At 46.7% G+C, this 6,934-nt stretch overlaps 2 long non-coding RNA genes across 2 annotated transcripts in view; one reads left to right on the forward strand and one right to left on the reverse strand.

The window, feature by feature from the left end:
• Nucleotides 1–4,112: 4,112 nt before the first annotated feature.
• Nucleotides 4,113–6,934, reverse strand: part of LOC139022502 (uncharacterized) — a 3,175-nt gene continuing 353 nt past the window's right edge. The window contains exon 2 of the long non-coding RNA XR_011477703.1: nt 4,113–4,176. This is a non-coding gene — a long non-coding RNA (uncharacterized lncRNA). The remainder of the gene's footprint in view (nt 4,177–6,934) is intronic.
• The window catches only part of LOC139026001 (uncharacterized), a 3,381-nt gene continuing 1,501 nt past the window's right edge, over nt 5,055–6,934 (forward strand). The window contains exons 1-2 of the long non-coding RNA XR_011477704.1: nt 5,055–5,081; nt 5,798–5,837. This is a non-coding gene — a long non-coding RNA (uncharacterized lncRNA). The remainder of the gene's footprint in view (nt 5,082–5,797; nt 5,838–6,934) is intronic.

Here is a 6,934-nt window from a genome sequence, read left to right on the forward strand (position 1 = left end):
TATAATCTGTGAATTGTCCTCTTCCTCTGGCTTGTTGGGCTCATATAGCAGTTAGGGCCTACCCACTAATTGTTAGCCTACACGCGACGGTCTAAGGGGTTAGGATTTATAGGTTTTGGTGTAAAGGTTTAAGGGTTAGTGTAAATCGGTAAATACCATCAATGGGCTGTAAGTTTTTAAGGGAGCGAAGAGAATGGGTTAGCCAAAAGCATTTTAATAAAATGGGTTAAATTAAGATTTAGTGGTTTAGGGTGAAGAGGTTAAGCCCGGCCTCAGTGATAAAAAAGGTAGTAAGTAGGTTGAAAAAGTTTGCTTAATTATCCGCTAACATGGCTGGAAGGGTTGTCGTGATGAGATTCCAAACTCACAACCTTTGGGTTTGCTACGACATGCATGTTTTACTGCGCACAAGTTCATATACTTCTAGTATCACCAGACTCGTTTCACTATGACATTAGGATGTTTGAGGCTCTATCGTTAACATCTGTCCATGTAGATGTATACATCATCAAATTATCGTAACTACAGCAATGAGTTCCGGCTTCTCAATTTAACTATGTTCATCTAGTCGATGAGAAGGCAGGCTGGGAACTTATAGATCTACTCATGCTCCATAACTCTTGGTATAAGCTTCCATGACAACAGTAGGTATCCAAAAGTCCTCAGAGATCCCTGTCATGGACTGTACATCGACAGCACTCTCATCAAAGGTGGGAGCAACGGTAAGTGTATCCTAGATGCAAAGAGTCGGGTTCAGAGTTTATGTGTTATGTACTCTCACAGCTTCTGGTCCTATGCATCAATGTACTAGGATAAGGCGTTTCCTCAGATGGAAGTCGAGATGCGCATTGTTTTGTTGCAGCGCAGCTCTGCTCCTATACTAACTCAGAGGAGCAAGTAATGGCTATCCCCAGTCCAAACAAGGAATTGGCCATAATTCGCGCTATCAGTGGCGCATTGGTATATTCTGCTGCTCTGAGAGACACTGCTTCAAGATTGCATGAAATGGATGGTTAGGCTGACACTGTGGCCAGAAACGTCATAGATTACTCAGGTCATTTCACCCAGTCGAGAAAGTCAAGTTTAGGTAATCATCCTCACTCTGGAGAGGACAAGCAGATCGGGCAGACTAACGTGATCGATTCATAGTATTCTCCTAAGGTTTTCCATTGATTCAATCACAGCGGAGGGCAGTAGCATCAATTGGGCAGCTGGCAAGCAGATATTCTAGCACTCCTCTCACTCGAGCGAAATAGGACTCGCAGATCTGTCTGTTACTGATATCATGCCTTTTATAGCCCTGAGTTTGTGCTATCATCCCGTTAATAGCCTGAGTGCCTGTCTGTTTGTGCTATCATCCACGTCATAGCCTGAAGTAGCCTGTCTGTTTGTGCTATCATTCCCGTTATAGCCTGAGTGCCTGTCTGTTAGTGCTATCATTCCCTTTATAGCCTGAGTGCCTGTCTGTTTGTGGCTATCATCCCATAAAAGCCTGTCTGGTTAGTGGCCATCATCACTTTAATCGGCCTGAGTACCTGTCTGGGTGTGCTGTCATCCACTTATAGCCTGAGTGCCAGTCTGTTTGTGCATAGTTACTCTTTTTCATGTTTGGCTTGACAATTCCATAAGAAGTTGGCAGGAGGAGCAGAACAAACTGACCCCCAGGCCTCTTAATTACTTCCTGAACAACAGGTTTGGGGACAGACTGGACTCCAGGCCTCTTAATTAACTTCTGAACAAACGGTTTGGACAGACTGGCACAGGATACCTCTTAAATGTGACATTATATAGGATCAACACCATTGTATCAAATAGACTGAAAAACAACAGTATATAGGAATAACACCATATATAATATACACATACAGTACCAGTCAAACGTTTATTTTAACTATGTTCTACATTGTGCAAATAGTGAAGAATCAAAACTATGAAATAACACATGTGGAATGATGTAAGCAAAAAATAATATTTTACATTCTTTGGCTGCCTTGATGACAGCTTTGCACTCGTTGGCATTCTCGTCAACCAGCTCAACCTGGAATGCTTTTCCATAGTCTTGAAGGAGTTCCAATGTATGCTGAACACAATGTTGTGGCTGCTTTTTCTTCACTCTGCGTATATCTCATCCCAAACCATCTCATATGGGTTGAGGTTGGTTGATTGTGGAGGCCAGCTCAATCTCAAAGCTGCAGGCTAACGGGGTTAAATCTAGACTTGGTTTCCTCCATCGTATTCACTCCCCTTCCACCACAGCTGCCAAACTAACTCTGATTCAGTGACATACCTACCCATGCTAGATCAGGAGACATAATTTAATAGATTGGCAGGTAAGGGGTGCTCTCGAGCGGGCTAGAGTTTCTTTATCATGTCGGCCATCAAGTTATAATGTTGTCTTAAGTCTCTCTTTTATTTAGTGGTGCATTTCTCGTCGTGAGCTGTTTTGTTCTATATTTATTTTTAAACCCAGCCCGCATCCCCACAGGAAGCAGTCAACGTAAATAATAATTTTTTTTACTGACTTGCCTCGTTAAATAAAAAAATAATCTGATGCAGGCACTCCATCCATCTCCTTCTTGGTCAAATAGCCCTTACACAGCCTGGAGGTGTGTTGGGTCATTGTCCTGTTGATAAAGCGATAGTCCCCACTTAACTGAAACCAGATGGGATGTGGTATCTCAAGAGAATGCTGTGGTAGCCATGGCTGGTTAGTGGGCTTGAATTGTAAAATAAATCAAGTGTCACACAAAGCTCCACACCCACTCCTCCCTCCATGCTTCACGGTCGGGAACCAACACATGTGGAGATCATCCATTAAAACTCTCTTGCAATCTGCACGAAGACACGACAGTTGGGAACCAAAATCACATATGGAACTCATCAGACAAATGACTGATTCCAACCGTCTAATGTCCATTGCTCGGTTTCTTGGCCCAAGCAAGTCTCTTCTTATTGTGCCCTTCAGTAGTGGTTTCTCTGCAGCAATTTGACCATGAAGCCTGGATGAATGCAGTCTCCTCTGAACAGTTGATGTTGAGATGTGTCTGTTACTTGAACTCTGTGAAGCATTTATTTGGGCTGCAATCTGAGGTGCAGTTCACTAATGAACGTATCCTCTGCAGCAGATGTAAATCTGGGTCTTCCTTCTCTGTGGCGGTCCTCTATGAGAGCCAGTTTCATCTAGATTGTTTTTGTGCCTGAACTTGAAGAAAATTTAAAGTTCTTGAATGTCCCACATTGACGGACCTTCATGTCTTAAAGTAATGGACTGTTGTTTTCTCTTTGTTTTATTTCAGCTGTTCTTGCCATAATATGGCCTTGGTCTTCTACACAATAGGCTATCTTCTGTATACCACCCCTACCTTGTCACAACTGATGGCTTCGTGATGTATGACTCCGCCATTTATCTTCGCACACTCTTGGCATTCTTTCAACCAGCTTCATGAGGTAGTCAGCCAGAATGCATTTCAATTAGCAGGTGTGCCTTGTTAAACATTAATTTGTGGAARTTCTTTCCTTAATGCGTTTGAGCCAATCAGATGTGTTGTGACAAGGTAGGTGTGGCATACAGAATCTAGCCCTACTTGGTAAAACTCCAAGTCCATATTATGGGAGGTGTTGGACTGCAGCGTGAAGGAAAAGCAGCCAACAAGCGCTCAGCATATGTGGGAACTCCTTCAAGACTGTMGGAAAAGCATTCCAGGCGAAGAGGCATGATTAAACAGCGGCGTCACGATTGGGCCCCCAAAGTGGTGCAGTGGTCTAAGGCACTGCATCTCAGTGCAAGAGGCATCACTACAGTCCCTGGTTCGAATCCAGCTGTGATTGGGAGTTCCACACGGTGGTGCACAATTGGCCCAGCATCGTCCGGGTTTGACCGTCATTGTAAATAATTATTTGTTCTTAAACCGACTTGCCCAGTTAAATAAATAAAGGTATTTTWTAAAATAGCGGCGTCACATGATATTTAAATACTACAGAGTACATCAATACTCCCTTTCCACATTAACCTCTAAACAAAAGAGCCAGTGTTGCATGTTTGGTGAGGAGCACCTCCGCGTGTGGGTGTGACTGTCAGTGAGAACCAACCAATAACAGACAAGACGAGGGCGTTGCGTTTTTATAAACATTTATTCCTCTGTACATCTCCCCAGCAGCCGTTTAGATGATGCCAATCTGAAAACACAAAGACATGACCGGTTTTAGAGGCATCGTAGGACTGTTATAAGGCGCCACAGAGCCGGTGGTCTCTGGCATCAGTGGTTCCTTTGGAGTCTGTCATTATTCATCAGAAACTATATCATACATCATCTGCTCAGAGCCTCTCCTGCAGTCTGATTGGACACCACATCTCTAGACTCCAAAGCTATTGGCTGACAGTGAACAGAAACGGGTGCGGTGTGCATCTCAATACCCCTCAGTGGAGGGTTACTCCTCGACATGACCGTGTTCGCCGTCTGTCTAACATTTAAACAGCGGTAGAATATATATGAAGACACACTACAGTCCTGGTGAGAGGAGTCCTTGTAGACTATTGGATGCAGAGCCTGTTTGTGTCATAATGGTGGTCCATCTGGAGCTCACCTTGTTGGCGACATCCAACGCATCGTAATCTGGAGCCAAGGCGGCACATATGCTTCTTCTCTACCGGTCAGGCCTGAGTAAGAGGGAGAACGTGGATAGAGGAGCGAGTGGAGGAGAGGGGAAGAGTGGAGGAGAGGGAGACAGTGGAGTGAGAGGAGAGTGGAGAGAGGGGGAAGAGTGGGGAAGAGGGAGGAAGGAACGTTGGAGGAGGGAGAGAGTGGAGGAGAGGGGAGGAGTGGAGGAGACAGGGGAGAGTGGGGAGGAGAGGGGGAACGAGTGGAGGAGAGGGGAGAAGAGTGGAGGGAGGGAGAAGAGTGGAGGAGAGGGAGAGAGTGGAGGAGAGGGAGAGAGGGGAGGGAGAGAGGGGGAAGAGTGGAGGAGAGGGAGACGAGTGGAGAGAGGGAGAACGAGTGGAGGGGAGAGGAGAGGTGGGAGCGGAAGAGTGGAGGAGGGACGAGCAGGAAGGAGAGGGGAACGAGTGGAGGAGAGGGGGGAGAGTGGGAGGAGAGGGAACGAGTGGATAGGAAGAGGGGGAACCGAGTGAAGGAGGAGGGGAACGAGTGGAGGAGAGGGGGACAGTGGAGGAGAGGGGTAACGAGTGAGTGAGGAGGGAGAACGTAGGGGAAGGAGAGTGGAGGAGGGAGGGGAAGAGTGGAGGAGAGGGGAGAGAGTGGAGAGAGGGAGAACGAGTGGGAGGAGGGGAACAGAGTGGAGAGAGAGGGGAACGAGTGGGAGGAGAGGGAGATACGAGTGGAGGAGAAAGGGGAACGATGGAGGAGAAGAGGAGAACGAGTGGAGAAGGAAGAGTGGAGAATGAGGGAGAGAGTGGAAGTAGAGGGGGAACGAGTGGAGGAGAAGTTTGGGGAACGAGTGAGAGGAGAGGGACGAGTGGGAGGGAGAGGGAGAACGAGTGGAGGAGAGGGTAACGAGTGGAGGAGAGGGGGGGGAACGAGTGGGAGGACGGGGGAGAGTGGAGGAGAAGGGGAACGAGTGGGAGAGCGGCGAGAACGAGTGGAGGAGAGGGAGAGCAGTGGAGGAGAAGGGAGAGAGTGGAGGGAGAGGGGGAAGAGTGGAAGGAGAGGGAGAACGAGTGGAGGAAAGAGGAGGAGAGGGAGAAGTGGAGGAGAGGGAGACGAGTGGAGAGAGGGAAGAACGAGTGGAGGAGGAGGGAGAAGAGTGGAGAGAAGAGGGAGGAGAGGTGGAGGAGAGGGAGAGTGGAGGAGAGGGGGAACGAGTGGAGGAGAGGGGGAAGAGTGGAGGAGAGGGAGAACGGATGGGAGGAGATGGGGAGAAGATGTGGACGGAGAGGAGATGGAGGGAGAGGAGAGGAGAGAACGAGTGGAGGAAGCGGAGAGAGGTGGGAAGGAGAGGGAGAAGGTGGACAGGAGGGAGAGAGTGGGGAGAGGGGAGAGTGGAGGAGAGGGAGAGGGGAGAAGAGTGGAGGGAGAGGGAGAGAGTGGGAGGAGAGGGAGAAGTGGAGGAGCGGGGAGAGAGTGGAGAGAGGGGAGAGTGGAGTGGAGGGAGAGAGTGGTAGGAAGGAGAGAGTGGAGGAGAGGAGAGAGTGGAGAGGGGGGAACGAGTGGGGAGAGGGAGAGAGTGGAGGAGAGGGGAGAGAGTGGTACTGGAGAGGGAGAGAGTGGGAGGAGAGGGGAGAGTGGAGCGAGAGGGGGAGGAAGAGTGGGGAGAGTGGAGGGATATATTATTTATGACTACGTGTTCCAGGGGCAGGAGTAAATAATGTAATAGACTGTAAACATTTAACTAAGTCCTTCTAATGTAAGACTGTAAACATTAACTAAGTCCTTCTAATGTATTAGACTGTAACCATTAAACTAAGTCCTTCTATAGTAATAGACTGTAAACATTAAACTAAGTCCTTCTAATGTAATAGACTGTAAACATTAACTAAGTCCTTTATGTAACTAGATGTAACCTTAACTAAGTCCTTCTAATGTAATAGACTGTACCATTAACTAATGTCTACATGTAATAGACTGTAACCATTAACTAAGTCTTCTAATGTAATAGCACTGTAACCATTAACTAAGTCCTTCTAATGTATAGACTGTAACCATTAACTAAGTCCTTCTAATGTAATAGACTGTAACCATTAACTAAGTCCTTCTAATGGTAATAGACTGTAACCATTAACTAAGCTTCTAAGTAATAGACTGTAACATTAACTAAGCTTCTAGTAATAGACTGTACATTAACTAAGCTTCTAAGTAAAGAGATGTAACCATTAACTAAGTCCTTCTAACGTAATAGACTGTAACCATTAACTAAGTCTTCTAAGGTAATAGACTGTACCATTAACTAGTCCTTTAATGTATAGACTGTAACATTACCT

This window comes from Salvelinus sp. IW2-2015, unplaced genomic scaffold, assembly GCF_002910315.2.
Source record: "Salvelinus sp. IW2-2015 unplaced genomic scaffold, ASM291031v2 Un_scaffold3713, whole genome shotgun sequence".
Lineage (NCBI taxonomy): Eukaryota > Metazoa > Chordata > Actinopteri > Salmoniformes > Salmonidae > Salvelinus > Salvelinus sp. IW2-2015.